The 23,336-nt window shown below is 37.8% G+C and overlaps 1 long non-coding RNA gene across 1 annotated transcript; it reads left to right on the top strand.

Moving 5' to 3' along the window:
- The first annotated feature begins 9,485 nt into the window (after window positions 1-9,485).
- LOC130566013 (uncharacterized) lies at window positions 9,486-21,601 on the top strand. Its single transcript, XR_008964427.1, has 4 exons — window positions 9,486-9,570; window positions 20,632-20,838; window positions 21,237-21,362; window positions 21,473-21,601. It is a non-coding gene; the product is annotated as an uncharacterized LOC130566013 (long non-coding RNA).
- Window positions 21,602-23,336: the final 1,735 nt, after the last annotated feature.

Below are 23,336 nucleotides of genomic sequence, written 5' to 3'. Positions count from 1 at the left end.
CGAAACACTTACCGTGTATGTTTGTTAGGCAGAAATGTAGTCAGTTATGTGTTTGTTTGGTCATCAAGTTATTGTAAACAGAAACTATATTCCGGTATAATGTGTGTGTTGTGTTTCATCTGGTTATATGAGCTCACTGTCACAACACATGAAGGTTTTTGTCTCCAGCTGTGCTTTCGGACCGGTTGCATCATGAATCTGAACAAGCGATTATGAAACATCTCTTTCCTCTAGTGTCCGTGTGCAGGCGGAACATTCATCTCACTTGTTGCTGGTGCTTGTGAGCGCTGTCAGGAGTCATTCATCACAACCACACTCACTTTACTCCATCACAATCACATCACGATATCAGTGCCATAAATCACAGATGACATAATATCTCCTGTACATCCGTGAGATTAAATACAGAACAAAAAGAAGGTTTTGCTTCAGTCTCATCCGTGTCTCCTGAGAAAAAGAGTCTCACAAACGTCTCTGTCATTGGAGTTTCAGAAGAGATCTCAACAACAATGTCTCAAACTGAGCTCCGATTTGTTTTAAAGGGACAGTTCACCCCAAAATGAAAATTCTGTCATCATTTATTCACTCTCATGTAATTTCATACCTGTATAAATAACTTTGTTCTGATTAACACAAAGAAAGATATTTGGAAGAATGTTCACTTCTGGGACATCATTGACTACCAAGTATTAAAAATGAAATGGTTGTCAAAGGCGCCCCAGAACTGTTTGCTTTCCTAAATTCTTCAAAATATCTAATTTTGTGTTCAACAACAAATATATATATATATATATTTCTACTATGGTAGTCAGTTGCTAACATTCTTCCAAATGTCTTTCTTTGTGTTCAACAGAACAAAGAAATTTAAGCAGGTTTGGAACAACTCGAGAGTGAGTAAATGACAGAATTTTGTTTAGTTTTGAGTGAACTTGTCACGGACTGGCGTGGAGAAGAACCCAATTGCAGGCAGGCGGTGTGTAAGGGGTTAACAAAGAAACTTTAATAACAAATAAAACAGCAAACAAAAAACAAGACAGGAATATAAACAAGAAGCCTAACTGACACTAAACTGAACTAAAACAACACTTGACATAAACTAAACTCAAACACTAAGACTTGACGGGACAATCCAAACAGGAACACGAACTTGGGAGAAACAGGTAACCAGGGTACATCAACGCAACGAACGCAATACACGAGCACAAGACAATGAAACATGAGGACATCTTATAGGGAAGACAAACGAAGGATAATTAACGAGGGCAGGTGGGGAACATTAGACACGGGAGGAAAGCAATACATGAGACGAGAGGGGCGGGGCCAATGACAAGACACGAGAAAACACATGAGAAGTAAAAACAAACAACTCATGGCTTTCTCACATAGAACCTAAGGGCTCTTCCCAGATCCTGCCACAAGACTAGAAATTCAGAAACAGGAAGGCGGGACCGTGACAGAACTATCCCTTTAAGAAGAAACATCTGAGACTATGTTGATTCTTAAATGAAACACAACTGAGAACTCTGGACTTTGCCCAAAAATCAGCACAAAAAATGCCTGAGACCGCTTATAACGTTATAAATATAAAAGACACTTCTGCCAACAAATCTCTAGTCTTTTCAATTGGGAGAACAGATTTATGTATTTAAGATAGAAACAGTGTTTCTTGGGTCTTCTGGTGGTTTCATCAGCCAAACCAAAGACGGTTTGATGTTCCACATTTGCTTTTGTCTGACTGCATTAATGACATTTTAATTCGTTCCGTGACATATTTTAAAGTGTGACGGGTGTCTCGTGAATCTCTTTAATGAACGACTGTAACATTTATCCAATTACAGCTGACGGATATTCACATAGGTTTAAAGTTTATCAGAGGTTTTTACACATGCTATACCATGGTAATATAATGTTTTTAATTTATGTAAATATTATGATGAATAAACCACTCAAGACCATAAATCAAAGTATTGTTGTATTGTACAAGAGCAGATTGCTGATGTACACATCTCTTTGTGTTTGAATCTCTATAGATTAAATGTCATTATGAATCAAGAGCGCTCATCTACACGCATTCTGCTAATATTGATTTAAGATTTCAGCTCTTTCCAGTCTTCAACTTGAAAGCTTTTCAACATCAAAGTCAAACCTCATAAATAACTCCTCCACGCTTTCACGCCACTATCTCTGTTCTTAGTTGTTTCAGTGGCTTATATTTACTGTGAGGGTTTTTTCAAGGAGTTTTTAAAGAAACCTTGTGTTACAGACGTGAATGTCTTGAATCACACTTCAGTAAATTAAATCAAACCCTCTGGCATTTGCAAGGGCAAGCATCACATTTTCTTTAAGATAGATAGATGTATAGATTCAGTTTCATTAAATGCTTTATTATGAGTATTTAATACAACCTGAGGAAATCAATGATGTTGATTTTAGAGAGATGATGCACGGCTGTAACGCGGAACACAAGTTTCTCAATACGACTGAAACACAAGAGTCTGTGAGATACACAACATGTCTTGTGTTTGTTTGGATGTTCTGATTTATTTGGATGTTCTCAAGACTACTAATGCCAATGTTTATACACTAATATCACTTTTTTCAGTTTTTTTCTTTATTTGTTTATTATGTGGATTAAAATATTAATATTTAAAATAATATAATTGAACAATTTACAGTTTCAAACAATGTCGTATTTTTTTTCAGCTAAAAGAACAGAAATGAAAATGAAATGAAAATTCTGTCATAATTTACTATAATTTACATAATTTAAAGTCTGTTTACATTTCTTTATTCTGATGAACACAGAGAAAGATATTTGGAGGAATGTAGGAAAGCAAACAGTTCTTGGCCACCATTGACTATCATTGTCATTTTTCCTACTATGGAAGTCAATGGTGGCCAAGAACTGTTTGCCTATAAGCATTCATCCAAATATCTTTCTCTGTGTTCATCAGAACAAATACAGATTTGGAACAATTTGAGGGTGAGTAAACGATGACAGATGACGTTTTCATTTTTGCATGAACTGTCCCTTTAAGTTTCATCAATCTACATGTCTTTTTTTATTTATTCATGCCTTACTATTATTTTTCATTTGATTTATTCATGCCTTACTATTATTTTTTTAAATGATCATGTATGTAAAGCTGCTTTGCTTTATGAAAATTGCAATGAAAATGAAAATTATGAAAAGTGCCAAATTGAATTGAATTACACTTTTATGTCCGCCACTAATAGAAAAAAAACACGTAAAAATCTGTGTGAAACTGTTAGAAAAGATCAATACAAGAAAATCTACACTTTTAACCATTTTAAATGATGTAGCCCGGTGAATGAAAGGCTTTATAACTTTATTGCACAAATGCCTTGGAGTATTTCACTTTTCTGTTATAAAAGATGTTATATTATGAAGTTGTCACGGGATGGTGTGTACAAAGCGCACAACGAAGAAGAGAAATTCCAAAAGTAGAGCTTTAATAATAAATCCAGACAGAGTAACAACAACCATACCTAGCATGAACTTAAAACCGGACGATGAACTAAGGAGGACATGTGGTATAGATACACAAGGAACATAATCGGGGTAGAACAGAAACCGGTGCGGGCGATTAACAACCATGGAAACTAATGAGGGAACACAGAACTGAACCAAAACACAACATAACATAACATAACAAAACCAAAGCAGACTAAAACTGTGACAGAAGTATCCAAATCCAAGTTCAAAAGTATTAGATGTTAAAAGGTGTGGCACTTAATTCACCCTTAAACATTTCTTAACAGAATATTAAATGTAAAGAAAGCATCAAGCATGGCGTTTTTCAATTGCGGCGACTACTGTCTCGTGTAAAATTCGGTCATTATTGTTAAATACATTGTGACCGGCTGATTTGGGACATTAGCACCGCTCAAACCGGTTGCCTGGGCAACAGTCAAATTTAGCTGTCATTATGCAAAAATAATAGACTGCAGAATGCAGCAGTGGACCAATCAGAATCAAGTTTTCCAGAGAGCTTGTAATGAATGGAGATGCAGTACATTGGCAATAAGACAAAGACTTTTTCTTCCGTGCATATTTTCACTCGTTGGCTCTCGCCCATTAAAAGTGGCTCATTTGTTCCTTTTCTCTCCGCGTTTTCAGGAATCATATCGGGCATGTCACAATTATCACCCTCTCTCTCTCTATTCAGTTCTGAAAAGAATGCGTAACAAAGTTTAGAGCTGCAATCCATAACTTTCCTTTAAATAAATCAGCAAACATCCGTTATTGAACAAGTACATTAAATATCAGCGTTGAAGACTGTCTCTTTACCCCGATCCATAACGGTGAGCTTATAACAATGATTTATAAGTTGAGCGCCCTGTTGAAAAACCAGCATATGCTGGGTTAGGTCTGTTTTGATGCTGGTTTGACCGGCTTAAACCAGCTAAGGACCAGCACATGACCAGCTTAAACCAGCTCAAATGCATAAGCATATACTGATTTTTTCAACAAGGCGGGTACAATTTCGCAAGAAATAGCGGTTTTATCTTATTTTTTCAAGACACGTAAAGATAAATATGAAACGTAACCTGCAGTTTTAAGTTTTAGAGACGAGTTGCAGAGAAGCAAAAGTTTCAGACTAAAAATAATTCACCCAATATGCACAGTATTATTAATATAATGCTTCGAGTAGTATATGCGCGTGAAACGCTAATGTCAGACTTTATTGTGAATGTTAGGAATGAAGTAGAGCGTTTCAGATCGTTCACTGATGAGTTTTCAGTTGTTTCATCAGGACCAGAGCTTCAGACAGCGAACACAAGACATCACATCACACTGAATTACTTCATACAGAGAAACCACATCCACAGATTCAGAGCAGATGATTCACATTGTAGGATTATTTGTAAAACCTTATTTGTTTTAAACAAACAGTACTTCATTTTATGCAATTGTAAACTGTAAAAATCAGTTACTGGAGCGTCTGGTGAATCTGGAGCGGGTGTCTGACAGGAATATGAACTGATGAAGTGTGTGTCTGATAATATCACTGCCTCTGATGAGTTTCATTTCCACACATTCAGAACAGATGCGGTTTATCATCGTCACGTGTCGTGGGCTTCACACATGTTGTATGTTCTGCAGGACTTTACCACGGTGTGTCAAAAGTCCAAACAGTTGTAAACGGTTGTAAATTGTTGGACTTGTGTCGTGTTTTAGCTGTGGTGTGATGTTAAACGGATGATCTCTCTTTCTTTTACTCACTCACCCACCCACAGACAGACAGGGCAAGAAGCACACCAGAAAACGAATGAAGGGCTGTTGCCATAGTAACCGGGGTTGATGGGAAGCTATTGTACCGGCTGCCAGTGGGGAAGGTTTTCCATCTAAACATGCATGCAGAGAGAGGGTGTGTGTGCGTGTGCGTGTGCGTGTGCGTGTAAGCCTACAGGATGGGGACCAAATGTCCCTTAAAATGACAGCAATAGCATTATTTTTCACCTGGTGGGGATTTTCTTTTGGTCACAATGAGAAAAAACAGCTTATAAATCAAACTTTATTTGAAAATGTAAAGATGCAGAAAGGTTTGTGTGATGGTTAGGTTTAAGGGTAAAGTCAGGGCTGACTCTCTTGCAAAAGGTCGTTCTCACAAAAAGCTGCTAAATACAACAGAACCCAGAAGAAAAAAAGTGCACTTTCAGAATGTACTTCAAGTGCTCTATTTTCGCACACTATTGTGTTACCACTTGAAGTACACTTAAACCCATCTTTCACACACTAGTGTGTTCAAGTATACTTTAAGTTGCAACTAAATACATTTTTTAGTACAGAGGTAGTATGCTAAAAGCACATTATTCCGATACCAATATTGGTCAATTGCATAGTACTTTACAATACTATCTAGTTTTTTCTGCATTAAATTAATTTTACTGAACATAAATTGGATGAATTTAACATTTTAAGAGAGGCACAAGTTAAGATAAAAATACAATAAGACAACATGACAATCTTCAAAAGGGGATTTTTTTGCTATCCAATATTTATTTTATTAACAACATTAACTCATATTTGACTTAACATTGAACATTTCTTTAATAAACTTCAATAAAGTCTGTGCTGTTGCTATTCAAATATTTTGCTTGGAGAAAAATGTTGGATTATTCAGTCATGCAACTCGTTGCCTCCATGCAGTTCATTAATAAACCATCGGTATCTGCCTTTTTCATGCTCTTGCCGATATGCCGATGGTGTTAAATGAATCCAATATCGGCCGATTCATATCGGTGACCGCTACATCGGTGCATCCCTAATTTAAAGTGTCATCAAATATGTCAAAAGGTCAATTCAATTCAATTCAATTCAATTCAATTCAATTCAATTTTATTTATATAGCGCTTTTCACAATGTGCATTGTTCCAAAGCAGCTTTACAGGAGCAAATAAGAAAAACACAGAAAGGTAAAACACAGCACAGTGCATGGTGTTTATAGACCAAGCAAGATCATTATAATAAATAATATCTAATAAATAAATAAATAAATAAATAAATAAATGCAGTCTCCCGGTGAGCAAGCCAACACTGCACTGCTCTGCTGTGGCGAGGAACCCAAACTCCAATGCTGAATAATGGAGAAAAAAAAACCTCGGGAGAAACCAGGCTCAGCCGGGAGGGCCAGATCTCCTCTGACGTGTCATAGCTGCACTCAGTGACCCCGACCAAAGCCACCGAGCAACGTCCACGAAGAACAGGGAGAGCCCACGAGCCGCGACCCAGGAAGCCCCACCCGCCGAAACCGTGCAGGTCCAACCCGGTCCCATTCCGCGATCAACAACAGACAACAGAGGAACAACCAGGGAAAAGTAGTAATGGCATAATTAACTTTATTCCTCTGTTGTCCGACATCGACCACAAAACAAGACCAACCAGACCAGATCCACACAGTCCCAACAAATGAAACGCCCCGAACCACAACCAACAAGCCCCCCCACTCCCTACAACACCCACCCAGCTACCTCCAATCAAAGTCACTGAGTGCAGCCATAACTTCAAACTGCTGTCGTGTGATGTAAGTTTAGCATTAAATACCAAGTATTGTAAATTTAGCATTTATGTGACAGGTAGTCCGTCTTTGCTCTCGGTTGGGGATGGAATTGTCTGAGCTGGGCCGGCCAGATGGTCGCCTTTTTCTTGGGTGGTGATGGAATTGCCTTGGATGGAGCTGGATGGTCAGTCAGTCCGCAGGCTCTCGCAGGAGGATGGCACGGGATTTTCCGATGTAGCTGGCGTAATCTCTAGTTGTGGATGGGCATATGACGTTCATCTGGGCCTGGCGGAATCTCTCCCTACCTCGGGATGGGCATCCCGAGGCGAGGGCAGAAAGAGAATAATTAGCGTAGCTGCTGTTCATTAGCTATGTATTAGTGAATGCTTGGCTGAAAAGATGTGTCTTTAATCTAGATTTAAATTGGGAGAGTGTGTCTGACCCTCGAATAGTATCGGGGAGGCTATTCCAGAGTTTAGGTGCTACGTATGAGAAAGCTCTACCCCCTTTGGTGGATTTAGTTATTCTAGGTGTTATCAAAAGTCTGGAGTTTTGAGATCTTAGAGAGCGTGATGGGTTGTAGTGTGGTAGAAGCTCTGTTATGTAGGTAGGGGCTAAACCGTTTAAGGCTTTATAAGTAATTAAAAGAACTTTAAAGTCAATACGATACTTAATGGGTAACCAGTGAAGGGTTGATAACATTGGGGTTATGTGATCGTATTTTCTGGACCTGGTTAGAACTCTGGCAGCTGCATTCTGAACTAACTGTAGTTTGTTTATTGATGCTGCAGGACAACCACTAAGCAGTGCATTACAGTAGTCAAGTCTTGAGGTCACAAATGCATGAATAAGCTTCTCTGCATCAGCCACACATAAAATATTTCGCAATTTGGCAACATTTCTAAGGTGGAAGAAGGCTGTTTTTGTGACATTTGAGATGTGATTTTTAAATGACAGGTTGCTGTCTAATATAACGCCAAGGTCTTTAACTGTATTTGTTGGAGTAACAGTGCAGCCTTCAATTTGCAGGTCATAATCCGAAATATTCTGCTCACGTGTCTTTGGTCCGATAAGTAATATTTCTGTTTTATTAGAATTTAAAAGAAGGAAATTACAAGTCATCCAATGCTTTATATCGTCGATGCACTCTGCCAATTTGGATAGCTGGAAGGAATCATCTGGTCTTGATGAGATATATAGCTGAGTATCATCTGCATAACAGTGGAAGCTAATTCCATGTTTTCTAATAATGTTTCCAAGGGGCAGCATGTATATGGAGAATAGCAAGGGTCCTAAAACCGATCCCTGAGGTAATCCATAATTTACTTGCGTTAGATTTGATGATTCCCCATTTAAATGGACAAATTGATGTCTGTCTGATAAGTAAGATCTGAACCATTGTAGTGCCTGTCCCTGAATACCGGTATAATTGTGTAAGCGATCTAGAAGTATTTTATGGTCTACAGTATCGAACGCAGCACTAAGGTCGAGCAGGACTAGGAGTGAGATGTTACCTTTATCTGATGCTATAAGCAGGTCGTTTGTAATTTTAACGAGCGCAGTTTCAGTACTATGATGCGGTCTAAAGCCTGACTGGAATTTTTCGTGTATGTCATTATTTTGTAAGAAAGAGCACAACTGAGTGGACACTACTTTTTCTAGTATTTTAGACAGGAAAGGGAGATTTGAAATCGGTCTATAGTTTCCTAGTTCATTGGGGTCTAAGTTTGGTTTCTTGATAAGAGGCTTAATGACGGCCAGTTTAAAGGCTCCTGGGACATGGCCTAGATTAATTGACGAGTTGATAATGTTATAAATGGGCTCAATTGCAACGGGTAATAACTCTTTTAATAATTTAGTTGGTATGGGGTCTAATAAGCAAGTTGTAGGTTTAGATGTTGCAATAAGTTTAATTAAATCTTCCTGTTTTATAGGTGAAAAACACTGTAGCCTTTCTTTTGGGGCGATGGTTGGTACTAATTTATAGGACAGACTTGGAGGTTGAGTTTTTACTATTTTGTCTCGTATGTTTTCGATTTTCTCTGTAAAAAAATTCATGAAATCATTGCTACCAAGGTGCGGCGGAATACCCAGGTCAGGTGAAGTCTGTTTATTTGTTAGTTTAGCAACTGTACTAAATAAAAACCTTGGATTGTTTTTGTTAGTTTCTATGAGGTTACGGAGGTGCTCAGCCTTTGCTGCTTTTAGTGCCTTTTTATAACAGTTTGCACTCTCTTTCCACGCAAAAGAAGTTGACCTTTACAAACATCCACCGTATCTGTCAAAATACAAACCATCAGTATTGCAAGTAAACACCTTAACATTGAAAACCAAGTGAGAAAAATATCCTTTTCCTTTTGTCCATTTTGTTGTTCATGTATTGAGTGAGTGATTTATATTTGAATTGGACCTACTAATTCCTTATGTCTTTGTTTCTAGTTTGAACCAAGGCTGAGTGTGCTGAGGAGGAGGCTCGTCTCGTGGGTGAAGCACACGGTTGTGAGTTTAGAGCACGATTCCTTTCAGCTAGTTTGCCACCCCTGAGGTAAGCTTTAGCCTTGTAGTTTTTGGTCATTAATTTCTTTTGTGTTAGGTCCAACTTAGTTTTCTACATTTGATTGGCCTTTATATATGTTTGGAGAATGCCCTTTTTAATCATGTGAGTTTTAAAATGACTGTTATAATTAAACTGTGTATGTTTGACTGATTCGGGGTTGATCTGCTTTCTGAATTTTGTGTAATAAAAGTTGTTAATTCAACTACACGTCTCTGGCTTTTCATCCTTTATTGTATTTCCTTGGGTGCAAATCCCCGGGTGGCGTAGTCGTTTTCTAAATCTAAGCAGAGAATACTGCCTAGGGTACACAGATGTGATGTATGCTGCAGAATTGAAATGCATGTCATCCACAGCAGGTGCTGGATACAGTAACAGTGTTGAGCTGGACTCTGTTCTCAAGTGAATGCACAATGTCAATAGACAATTAGACATTTGCAGGATTTCCCTTCCAAAGCTCATCAGAAGTCTGATAATGAGAACAAACTGAGCTGATGTGTTTGCAGACAAAAGCGCCGATCTGTGCAAACAGCAGGTCACGGACGGTCAGTGACACACAGACGGATGAAGATCCGATGCGCCATGCATGTTCAGCGTGAAACGGGCCTTTGGACACGTGTGCAGACTATTTAAACAAAAAATCTGCCTTAAATTAAAGTTATTTAGCTATAAGAACTATTAGTGAAATATTCATCTTTTCTCGTTATTTGCATTTAAACATACATCCGGGAAAAATGACATTGTATTTCAGCTGCTTTACATCTTTAAGTTAAATCAAATTAGTTTAATGAGTCAATTGAACTTAAATTTTATAGAACCGACTCGTTGTATTTTGTTTAACTTATAACATGAAGTTTTATGAAATACAACTCGTTTTTTAAGTCAGTGAAATATAATTTAAGTTCAATGGGACTAATTTCCACTCCTATAACACTATTGAGTTGTTTTGGCTTAGCAAAGTGCTCAGCAATGTAAAGAGGATCTGTCATATCGCTTACAGTATATATTACGTTCTTCTTTTTTTATCCAAAAAACACCATATATGCCGGCCCAAAATCCTCCTTTTCCCATACCCCAGATTTTCCCATATGGCCGGAAATTACTCTGCCGACTCTGGCATCCCAAATGCTCACAGGCGCCATCTTGTGCAACTAGCGAATTGACCCATAAAGCTAATTTGATTTGACTTAAAGATTTAAAGCAGCTCTTCAGTTTTTTGGTTGATTTTTTACAGTGATGGGTGACCATTTCAAGCGTTCATGTAATCAGCATTTCTAGATATATTGTGTTTATTTCCGTCCAGTGTCGTTTTAAACCTCAGGAGTGACAAAAAGTCATACAACAGCAATGTGAAAGACTGACAGCAGGACAATGACACATGACAACTGAGATAAAAAACTTTTTTGTAGAAATATGACTGTTGTATTGCTTAAAATGGAATATGAACTTTCTGAAAAAATACAAAGCATGTTTTCTGTTATTTTCACCTGTTTCTCCAGTTTTCAGCTGATCTGTTGTTGTATTTCATGAAGTGTGACACAGGTGTTCATGTGTGTGTGTCAGTTGAGTAGATGTTGTGATGGGACACTTTCAGACTGAGTGTCAGTGAGACAGAAACACACAGAAAATTGAAGATTGGAGCTGTCAGGGGCGTTTAGAAACCTGTTCTTCTGCTGTCACGTGTGTGTGTCATCGGATACCTCATCATCTGTGTGTGTGTGCGTGTGTGTGTGTGTGTGTGCGTGTGTGTGTGTGTGCGTGGTGCGTGCGTGGTGGTGGTGTGTGTGTGTGTGTGTGTGTGTGTGCGTGCGTGTGTGTGTGTGTGTGTGTGCGTGCGTGTGTGCGTGCGTGTGTGTGTGTGTGTGTGCGTGTGTGTGTGCGTGTGTGTGTGCGTGTGTGCGTGTGTGCGTGCGTGTGTGTGTGTGTGTGTGGTGTGTGTGTGGTGTGTGTGTGGTGTGTGTGCGTGTGTGTGTGCGTGTGTGTGTGCGTGTGTGGTCGTGTGTGTGCGTGTGTGCGTGTGCGTGTGTAGATGTCAGCAGATACTTGACATCTCTGTTTGTGTTTTATTTCTGTGACACAGACGGATGACAGTGTGCTGCTGGAGTTCAGAATAAGCTGCTTTCACCTGAATCTCTCTGTTTCTCTCTCTCTTCATTTGTTCCTCTTTTTTTCTTTCTCTCTAATGTCTCTCACTACTCTTCCCATGAACCTGTGAAAATAAAATCACATTAACAGTGTGATTCACACAAATGATTCATACATTCTGACTTCCATTACACAATTTTAGCTATCTGTCTTATTTTTCATGATACTGTAAGATGACATAACTATATTTATATTAATATAATATACTATATTTACAAATATACTTATGTTTATTGTATTCATGATGTAATGTTAAATAAAAAGTCTAATTGTGAGTGACGTCTCAGTTATTCTTTAGAACTTTTCTGTCTGTCTGTCTGTTTCTCCGTAAATGATGGGTGGACAGATCAGTAGCCATGTGTTTATATTAGATATAAATCAAAATGGACGCAAACACATGTGAGTTCTCTATAGAACAGATTTAGTGTTTGTTAACGGAAGCAGTTGTTGAATTGACTTTCTCGTTCTTTTATTCACTGAGCAGAAAACATCAAACATGTTCTTTCATTTAGTTACGGACTGTGAAGAAACGGTTTTATCTGATCTGACAAGATGTTCAATGTTAAATCTAGTACCACTAATCTTGATTTGATCAAATAAATTTAACATTGTTTGGATATTTTGGTAAGACTTTGCATTAATGTTCCCTTTATAAAGCATTTATAAATGTGTTCATTAATGATTAATAAGTCATTTACAAATGCATTATAAAGCAGTTATAACTGCATAAGTAAAAAGGGGGATTCTAACGAAATACCTGCCAAATAGTGAGCCAGTTTAACTCACATGTTATAAATGTTTAATAAATGTATTTATTTGCAAATAGGGTGTTATGTTGATTTTTCCTATTATTGTATATTGTGCATTTAGCGTTAAAAAGTGATCAAAGGTTTGATGAATTGATCTTGGTAAGCAGGAAAAACTGCTTTGGATAAGGATCATGATCAGAAGGCATTCTGGAGGGCACCAAAAGACAATCTGAATCGGATCAGGTAGCAACCTGGTTTGAAAAGCGACATAAGATATGAAATATACAATAATACGAAAAACCAACATAACACCCTACAGTCTCCCGTCTGACAGCCTCATTTTGCAAACAACAACAAGATAATAATGAATCAAATAAATAATGAATAAATACACTTATTAAGCATTTATAACATGGGGGTTAAAATGGCTCACTATTTGGCAGGTATTTTCGTTATAACTGCTTTATAATGCATTTGTAAATGACTTATAAATCATTAATGAACACATTTATAAATGCTTTATGAAGGGAACCTTAATGTAAAGTGTTACCGATATTTTATATAAACTACAGTTTAGTCTTAATGATGTTTTTCACACTGTTGAGCAGAAAATCATACCAAATCCTTTTCTGCCTTTAACAGGAATATTTCCGCAGATTTTCTTCTTCTTTCGGCAGTAGTCTGACAGTGTTTTTCAGCTGTATTGATTTCTGAAAGCTGTTTGACTGGAGCTCACACTAGATTTAAGATCTTCCAGCTTGTGTGTATTTATTCTGTTCTTTCTAAATCCACGTTATGATGTTTGTGCTGTGCTGCAAACAAATTAAATCAAATATCCTTCAAAAAACTTTCATTAAACATGTTTACATGCATATTCTTAGAGTGCTCATAAACCAATGCTTTTGCTTGTGTTGATGTGTTTCCTGTTGAAACAGAAAGTTGACATTCAGTCCCATTTTAATAACGGCTCCGTCCAAAAGCTGAAGACCTTGTTTGAAATAAAAATGAAATGAAACAGCTGATGTGACATTAGTTTTGTTTATTAGACATTAGTTCAGTTTTATTCTGGTTCTGTGTGTGACGCCATCTAACAAGACAATGAGTTCAGATGAAGATGAATCTGAGAGTTTTTGTATTTCTTCAGGGAGGAATGTTATCAGGTCTACACATTTAGAAATGATGCTTCCTAAACTGATGATCGCAGGACATTTTTGATGGATAATATAATGTCTAAAGATGACTCTTGTCATGTTGTGTTTCATTGGCTCAGAGTTTGAAGCTTCAATAAAACGAGTTTTGATTGAATAACAAGAGCTTGAATATTAGACATGGCCCATACATGTATATTGTTTCTCATCATATTTGACAGATCACATTCACTTTAGTTGTGCGACTGTGAACTTTCTTCTATTTTTGTGTCTCACAGAAGAGAGAAAGTCAGACACCATTGGAAAGGCCTGAGGTTGAGTAAATAAAGACCTTTCATTTCTCTGTAATGTTCTGTGAATATCTGATTCAGGTTTCGGCAGAATGGTTGTTAAAGAGAGACATTCGTCTGCTGTGAGTGTAGACGTGAGGGTTTATTTTTCCAGCGTGCACTAATATAATATGTGATTCTTCTCTCTCGATCTCTTCTGCTAGAGATGCTTACAGAAAAATAAACCCGACAGCTAAATTAAATTTCAGAGGAAACACGTCAGTCTATCAGGAGAAAATAAAGACCGACAGCTAAACAAATGAAGTCATGTCATTGTATAGTTAGTGTTTTTGTATAAAGCAGTCCGAGCTGACAGGAATGAATGTGAGAATGTAAGCCTAGTTTTCGGCTTTTTTCCCTTATTTCCATGTCTGTAAAATACAAATTCTACATAAAATTCCTATTGCCAGAATGCAAAATACAACCTTTTTATATTTCAAACATTTAAGCTTACACCTGAACACATTTTTAATGTTTTGTGAAATGTGACCTTGTCATGTTTTCATTAGATTCATCATTAAATGTTTTTGTAATGTAGGGTTGGAGAAAATAACAGGATTTTATTGCTGTGTCACAACACTTTCTTCCCACAAAGACACCATTTGCCATTTGTCACTATTTTCTGAGATGTTTGTATATTGTGAGTCCAGTACAATGGGGGTTAAAGGTGGTCACCTGATCGGTCAATTTGAATGTATCATGTTTGGTTTAGTCACATGTCAAAAATGAAAGTGTGGGAACAAAAGAGTCATGTAAAAGCGAATGCTCACCCAGACCTGTCTGAAACGCCTCGTGTAGCCACACCCCCACAAAGCTACGTCAGTTGGTGGTCTGATTTGACTAAGACCGCCCAAATGTATACTCAAGTAAGGTGGGCGTACCTGTCAGTACAATTGAAGAGGAACCTGATGTTCCAAATATGGTCAGAGGCGTTACATTTCCCTCACACGCTTGCAGTATTCCACCAATCACTACGCACTGGTTAACTGGCCAATCATAGCACACCTCGCTTTTCAGAGGCGGGGCAAAGAGGAAATACAAACATCCATGGTATGTGGAAAATACAGCGATTTTGAACCTTAAATCGTGTACACATTGCATTACATCTAAAACAAATGAAAATATTCGTTTTAGCCGTGTCGTATGACTCCTTTGATGTTATTATTTAAACTCTATATTGCAAGTCATGTTAAAGCAATGCTCTCCCACATGCTGTATAAAGCTATAATCACTGCGCTTATTTCCGTCATTTCCGTTTGAATCTTTGATGCCATAGAAGAACCTTTTTTGTCTAAATGGTTCCATAAAGAACCTTTAACATCTGAAGAACCTTTCTGTTTCATGAGAGGTTCTTTGTGGCAAAAAAAGGTTCTTCAGATTATGAAAAGGTAAGAAAGAGATGGTTCTTTAAAAAACCTTTGACAGAACGGTTCTTTGTGGAACCAAAAATAGGTTATTTTATGGCATCAATGATATTTCTAAGAGCGCAGAATGTTCCCACATGGAACAAACACATATCTCCTGTTAGCAGCACTTTCACAGCTTCAGGTATAAAGTGATTCATGTGGAAAATAAATGTGATAAATACAGCTTTCATCTGAGATAATCGAGCATCACCCGAGAGCTTCAATATCTCCCGGAAGATGTCTGATTCCTGAAAGATTGAAGTCACGTTCATAACGTTTGTTATGTTTTCTGTGCTCATGGCCGATATAGAGTCCACCCCACAGCTCAAATGACATATAACAGAGAATTCAAGTTTAAAGATGTGTCATTTTGTATCAACAGCATCACCAAACTGAAGTGTACTTCTCCGAGTTTCTTTCTGATCTCACGGGAGTTTGGAAGCTCATAGGTTTTCTAATGAAAAACTTTTCTGTAAGTTAAGAAGAGATTGAATTGTATCCTCAATGAACTTCCCGTGAGCAAACGTAGAAGAGAAATGTGCTTTTCTCTCCTGTGAGACTCTGAAGGGTTTACAAACTCAAAGAGAGAGAAAGAAAACAAGCCACTTTATTCTTACAATCCCAAACCTTTGATTCTGCGTCGATGACTCTTGTGGGATCTTATGAAGGTTTAATAATTGAATTCATGTGAAACGTTTAGCCCTGAACTTCTGCTCGGTCCACGAGGTCCACTGACAGCACAGCAGTAGGGGGACATTTCCCAGCATGCACTGCACTCCCAACCTGTCAATCTTTAGGTTGAGTGACAGTATCACACCAGGGAGTGAGATGTGTGTTTTTAACAGTTGCATTAACGCGTACTGCGGCGCAGAGAGGGAAGAGATTGTTGAAAACAGAATGGCTGAGAAAGGAACGGCGGGTGGGCAGACGTGAGAGGGGAACATCTGTGTCCTCTGCTCTCATTCACTTTCAACAGTCTCAATCTCTTCCATTGAGTTTCGTGTGGTTGTCAGCGTCTGCGTTCACTTCTGTATAATTGTTCTCTGGGTTTCTGTCTTTTTTAAAAGGAAGCCTTTTGATGTCGACCTGATTTCATTTCATATTTCTTTAGCTTGTGTGCTGATGAAGGTATTGTGTTCAAATGATGTAAATACTTATACACAGAGAGGTTTGGATGTTCTTTATTAAACTGTGCGTCGCTTTTGCATTTTTCTAAAGACATGCGAAAACAATTGCTACAATTATTATCAGACTAACCTCATTTGAAATCCATTCCAGAATACTCTTAAAGACGATGTGTTAAAGGGGAGATTTTTTTCTACATTTACACGAGTGTGATATAGATCTTAGGGGTCCACAGAATGTGTCTGTGACGTTTTAGCTCAAAATACACCACAGATCTTTTATTACACCATGCTCTAAATGCCCAGTTTTTCATGTGTGGAGAAACGCACTGTTTTGATGTGTGTGTCTCTTTAAGTGCAAATGAACTGCTAGTCTCTGCCCCCTTTTCAGCAGAAAAGGCACCCAGGGCTGTGAGCATGTGCTTCCGATGACAAAACAAGAAAGAAGGGTCACATAAAGCGAACGAGAAACGCTGTGTCTCATCTTTTAACACCATCTTTGTTTTCTATAAGCGAACGGACTCCTAACAAATGTCACGTTTTCTACATGCAAAAGTACACATGACAAACCGGTCGCGTATTTGCTATCTATAAGTGAAAGTACAGATGACAAACCGGTCGCGTATTTGCTGTCTATAAGTGAAAGTACACATGACAAACCGGTCGCGTATTTGCTATCTATAAGTGAAAGTACAGATGACAAACCGGTCGCGTATTTGCTTTCTATAAGTGAAAGTACACATGACAAACCGGTCGCGTATTTGATTTCTATAAGTGAAAGTACACATGACAAACCGGTCGCGTATTTGATTTCTATAAGTGAAAGTACACATGACAAACCGGTCGCGTATTTGCTTTCTATAAGTGAAAGTACACATGACAAACCGGTCGCGTATTTGCTTTCTATAAGTGAAAGTACACATGACAAACCGGTCGCGTATTTGATTTCTATAAGTGAAAGTACACATGACAAACCGGTCGCGTATTTGATTTCTATAAGTGAAAGTACACATGACAAACCGGTCGCGTATTTGCTTTCTATAAGTGAAAGTACACATGACAAACCGGTCGCGTATTTGCTTTCTATAAGTGAAAGTACACATGACAAACCGGTCGCGTATTTGATTTCTATAAGTGAAAGTACACATGACAAACCGGTCGCGTATTTGATTTCTATAAGTGAAAGTACACATGACAAACCGGTCGCGTATTTGCTTTCTATAAGTGAAAGTACACATGACAAACCGGTCGCGTATTTGCTTTCTATAAGTGAAAGTACACATGACAAACCGGTCGCGTATTTGATTTCTATAAGTGAAAGTACACATGACAAACCGGTCGCGTATTTGATTTCTATAAGTGAAAGTACACATGACAAACCGGTCGCGTATTTGCTTTCTATAAGTGAAAGTACACATGACAAACCGGTCGCGTATTTGCTTTCTATAAGTGAAAGTACACATGACAAACCGGTCGCGTATTTGATTTCTATAAGTGAAAGTACACATGACAAACCGGTCGCGTATTTGATTTCTATAAGTGAAAGTACACATGACAAACCGGTCGCGTATTTGCTTTCTATAAGTGAAAGTACACATGACAAACCGGTCGCGTATTTGCTTTCTATAAGTGAAAGTACACATGACAAACCGGTCGCGTATTTGATTTCTATAAGTGAAAGTACACATGACAAACCGGTCGCGTATTTGATTTCTATAAGTGAAAGTACACATGACAAACCGGTCGCGTATTTGCTTTCTATAAGTGAAAGTACACATGACAAACCGGTCGCGTATTTGCTTTCTATAAGTGAAAGTACACATGACAAACCGGTCGCGTATTTGATTTCTATAAGTGAAAGTACACATGACAAACCGGTCGCGTATTTGATTTCTATAAGTGAAAGTACACATGACAAACCGGTCGCGTATTTGCTTTCTATAAGTGAAAGTACACATGACAAACCGGTCGCGTATTTGCTTTCTATAAGTGAAAGTACACATGACAAACCGGTCGCGTATTTGATTTCTATAAGTGAAAGTACACATGACAAACCGGTCGCGTATTTGATTTCTATAAGTGAAAGTACACATGACAAACCGGTCGCGTATTTGCTTTCTATAAGTGAAAGTACACATGACAAACCGGTCGCGTATTTGCTTTCTATAAGTGAAAGTACACATGACAAACCGGTCGCGTATTTGATTTCTATAAGTGAAAGTACACATGACAAACCGGTCGCGTATTTGATTTCTATAAGTGAAAGTACACATGACAAACCGGTCGCGTATTTGCTTTCTATAAGTGAAAGTACACATGACAAACCGGTCGCGTATTTGCTTTCTATAAGTGAAAGTACACATGACAAACCGGTCGCGTATTTGATTTCTATAAGTGAAAGTACACATGACAAACCGGTCGCGTATTTGATTTCTATAAGTGAAAGTACACATGACAAACCGGTCGCGTATTTGCTTTCTATAAGTGAAAGTACACATGACAAACCGGTCGCGTATTTGCTTTCTATAAGTGAAAGTACACATGACAAACCGGTCGCGTATTTGATTTCTATAAGTGAAAGTACACATGACAAACCGGTCGCGTATTTGATTTCTATAAGTGAAAGTACACATGACAAACCGGTCGCGTATTTGCTTTCTATAAGTGAAAGTACACATGACAAACCGGTCGCGTATTTGCTTTCTATAAGTGAAAGTACACATGACAAACCGGTCGCGTATTTGCTTTCTATAAGTGAAAGTACACATGACAAACCGGTCGCGTATTTGCTTTCTATAAGTGAAAGTACACATGACAAACCGGTCACGTATTTGCTTTCTATAAGTGAAAGTACACATGACAAACCGGTCACGTATTTGCTTTCTATAAGTGAAAGTACCTACTTTTACACAAGTTGACACAGAGGTCTTAAAAAACACTGGTACTTACAGTACAATTTCTTTATCTGCAGCTTTGCCTCGATCAGTCTGGAGGATTTCCATTGAAAATAAAATAAATTCATTGCTCTCTTGTCTCCTCTGAGGCTGTTTTTTAAATTGCGGTTAATTCAATATTCAATATTTTTTCTTTTATATTTCCACAAGCACTGAACATTCATTAACATGAATGTTATTGCTAATACTATCCACTAGATGTCACTTTTCTTTTTACAACAGGTGGATGTTACAACAGGGAGCGTATAGTTCATTCATTGCTTAATTAACATGGCGGATGCGGGCGTGTCGTGGAATTTAACATCACCTTCACATAAAAGGCAGCGGTTCATATGAGTTCAGCCTCTCTTTACAGCTAATTTTGTGCAACTTTATTTGTTATACTGTATCTTAAATGTAAAATAACCTGTTCCATATCAATATACCCAAGTGTGTTTTAAGTTTAATAAACAGGTTTGTGGCTCTTCATTTCATTTTTTAATTCACCATTTTAATGTGATATTTACTGATCTTTTTTAGAAATATCTATAGGATTTGTATTAAATCTATAATCATTGACTCGAATCAGAACATCAGAATCGACACCCAGCCCTACTCGGAACTAACACACGTATGTCACTTGCGATTACCAAAACGGCGGCAGCGCCATGGGTGGACACGTTCAAATAAAGGGGCGGTAAATTTATAATTCATTTTTCACATTTTCTGAGTTGGTATAGATGCACCAGAGACCCGATTATAGCACTTAAACAGGGAAAAAGTCCGATTTTTGTAAAAAAGGCCCCATTAAGTAAAAACTGCTTTATATCTATGATCTGTTGAACACAAATGAAGACATTTTGAAAAACGTAGGAAAGCAAACAGTTCTCGGCCACCATTGACTTGTCATTTTCCTACTATGGTAGTTAATGGTGGTCAAGAACTGTTTGGTTTCAAGCATTCTTCCAAATATCTTTCCCTGTGTTTAATAGAACAAAGAAATAAATACAGATTAATACAAACTCGAAGGTGAGTAAATAATGACAGAATTTTTATTTTTGGGTGAACTGTCCCTTTAAGTCACTTTTGAATGGTAGTGTATTGTATATATTACATCCAAATCAGTGTTAGTAGTTTGAATGGCAAATAAACATACAGCGATACAAAACCAAATAACGCAATGTGAAAACTCTGATGAAACTGGATTTATTCCCACAGAGAGCTGAAGGTCACACCTGACACAGTCCATGCATTCATCCTGACAGCTCCCCACTTCTGCAGTGATCAACAGCTGCTGAAATCCCGGCCGGACGCAGTTAATGTCACCCGGATTATCGCCCGTCCCGCCGAACGACACTCAAGACAACCGTAAATCTCCCGTCGCCGCGTCCACGTCCATTAGCTGTATTTCATCTCTCACTTAAGGTGAGAACATTCATTTCTCATCCAGCGGTGGTAAATCATGCGGGAGCAGACGTGATGTGAGGGAACACAACATGAACTTTCATTACTGCTCTCAAGCTCTTCTTTCTTCACATTCAAACCTGCCGTGTGTGTTTTGATGTTTGAAATAGATCATTTGTGGTTGTATTAACATGTTGCTTTTTTCTTCATTTCATGCTCATTGTAGAAATAGTGATATGCGTGAAATCTTGTGTGCTTTTCTTAATATTTCCTGTAGTTCATGATGGAGATTTGAATGCTGTTGTGTATATAAAGAATCATTGTTGCAGTGTTAAAATGATGAATATTATATGAGTCAATACCCGAGCTGTGAGAATCTACCGTGTTTAAATAAATCATGTCTGTTCACCTTTCCACAGACGGCGACTGAAGTGAGTTTGAGGCGTCTGATGAAAATGTCACATGCACACTTGACTGCAGGCCGAGCGCGGGGACGGCGGGACGTCGAGAGAATTCACAAAAGATATTTGTGGATCCAGACACAGGTGACACAACTCCCTTAACCACACAACTGCAGACGGAAACATAAAGACAGTACGTGTGTCAGTTTATACCTAAAGTCACTCATTGGTCAAAAATATGTGTGTCTTTGTAGGATCTCAGATTTAAGAAGGTCAAGTTGATCCTCCGGAGCATCTTCATGTTTCTGAGGACTGATGGGTTGTTTATGTTGTTATGTTTTGATAAAAGATTGCATCTTTTACATCCGAATAACATGCACAAGTGCAGGGATGTTTCATATTTCATGAAGACTTTAATTGAATCTACTGTATAATGAAAGATCTCCTGAGTTATAAAAGAGCAAACTCGGAGCAATAATGCTTTCCTTGCTCTTTATTAAGATGATAGATCACCACTTCTATAAAAGCGTATAGAGTACACAAATGAAATGAGTCGTGATCTTTATTAATATTCTCTCTCTCTCTCTCTCTCTCTCTCTCTCTCTCTCTCTCTTTCTCTCTCTCTTGATATTTCATCCAAATGTAATAATTTGCTTCATTTATCAAATGAGCCGTTCAGGTGAGTAATAAATTTGAATCAATATTAAATTATAGCCCTCGTTTTAGCAAAGGTTTGATAAAGGTTTACATCACGGTTTCCCTTTATTCTGGTTGACTGTCAAACGTAATAACTTCAGTAATTTGTTTATGTAACCTAATGTGTTCATCTTGATTCAGCGATATCAAATATTATCTTAAAATCTGTTTATTATGATGTTGCCAGTTAGGAACTGCCATTAAGTGTTTGCTATATCATAAGAACGGCTGAGGATTTGTGTTTGCTTCAACCTCAGTGGTGTTTTAATATTCCAGGTGTTTGTGGTGTTGAAGCTCAGATCTCAGCCGTGTGTCTGCTGAGAGCTTCTGCTTGACAGCATTCACACCGTGAGATCCACTGATTTCTGCCCTGCCCTTCTAACCCAACTCTTCACCACCAGATCCTCCGGGACCAGTTTAATACAACACAGATAAAAGAACACCAGTATTCATGTCCTCCGAGAGGGATTTTACACTTTACTCCTCTATCCCGTATAAAGACCTCCTGATATCAAGTAGATTTCCTATAGACATTTATATGCGAAGCTGACAAAATCAAATGTTTAAAAGATGCCAACCAGTATTTCTATGCCTGAAAATCTGTAAAAATTGGTAGAGGTCAAATAATCTGGATTCGAGTAAATTTGAGAAATATTTATTTGATGAGAAATATTATTGACATGTGATTGCAGACTTGATTAATCTGAGCTCAGTTTGACACATTGTTGACATCTCTTTTCAAACTCTAATGACAGACACATTTCTGACTCTCTTTCTCGGGAGAATCATCTGAGACTTAATCAAGTTTCCATTTGCTCTTATGTAATCTCATTGATGTCTAGGAGGAATAATTGAGATGTTAAAGAGATGTCGTGGATCTCAAAGAATGGATTGGAATATGTAGTTGAATTATCAGTGCTGTAAAAGTAAAGGCAGATGAAATGAATGAATATGTTTTTCAGTTCCCAGATGGCTGATGGTGTTGGACTGGCACATTTACATTCACCTTCATCCATTTGCCAGATGTTTTTATTTAAAGAGAAATTTAAGCTGTTCATGTGGATGTGTGTGTGTGTTTCCCCATGTCACACAACATCTCAGTTATTTCTCTTAGCCATCAATGAGATTTAATGGAAAGCAAAAAACTGAAAGTCTACTGCGTCTTAGATGTATTTATATAAATATATATATTTTTTAAAAAGAGTCAGAAATCGGACAAATGTGTCTGTCATTAGAGTTTGAGAAGAGATGTCAACAATGTGTCAAACTGAACTCTGCAAGTCTGCAATCAGAAGACAATATTATTGAAGATCTAAATATCAACTCAAATATTTCTCATCACGTTAAGGAAAATCCAGATTATTTGACCTCTAAAATCTACATTCATTTTACACCTCCAGGCTCTTCATGTGTTTCAACAAT

The sequence above is a fragment of the Triplophysa rosa genome, linkage group LG15, assembly GCF_024868665.1.
Source record: "Triplophysa rosa linkage group LG15, Trosa_1v2, whole genome shotgun sequence".
NCBI lineage: Eukaryota > Metazoa > Chordata > Actinopteri > Cypriniformes > Nemacheilidae > Triplophysa > Triplophysa rosa.
The sequence above is the reverse complement of the archived record's forward strand: the minus strand, read 5'-3'. Positions and strand labels throughout refer to the sequence as shown.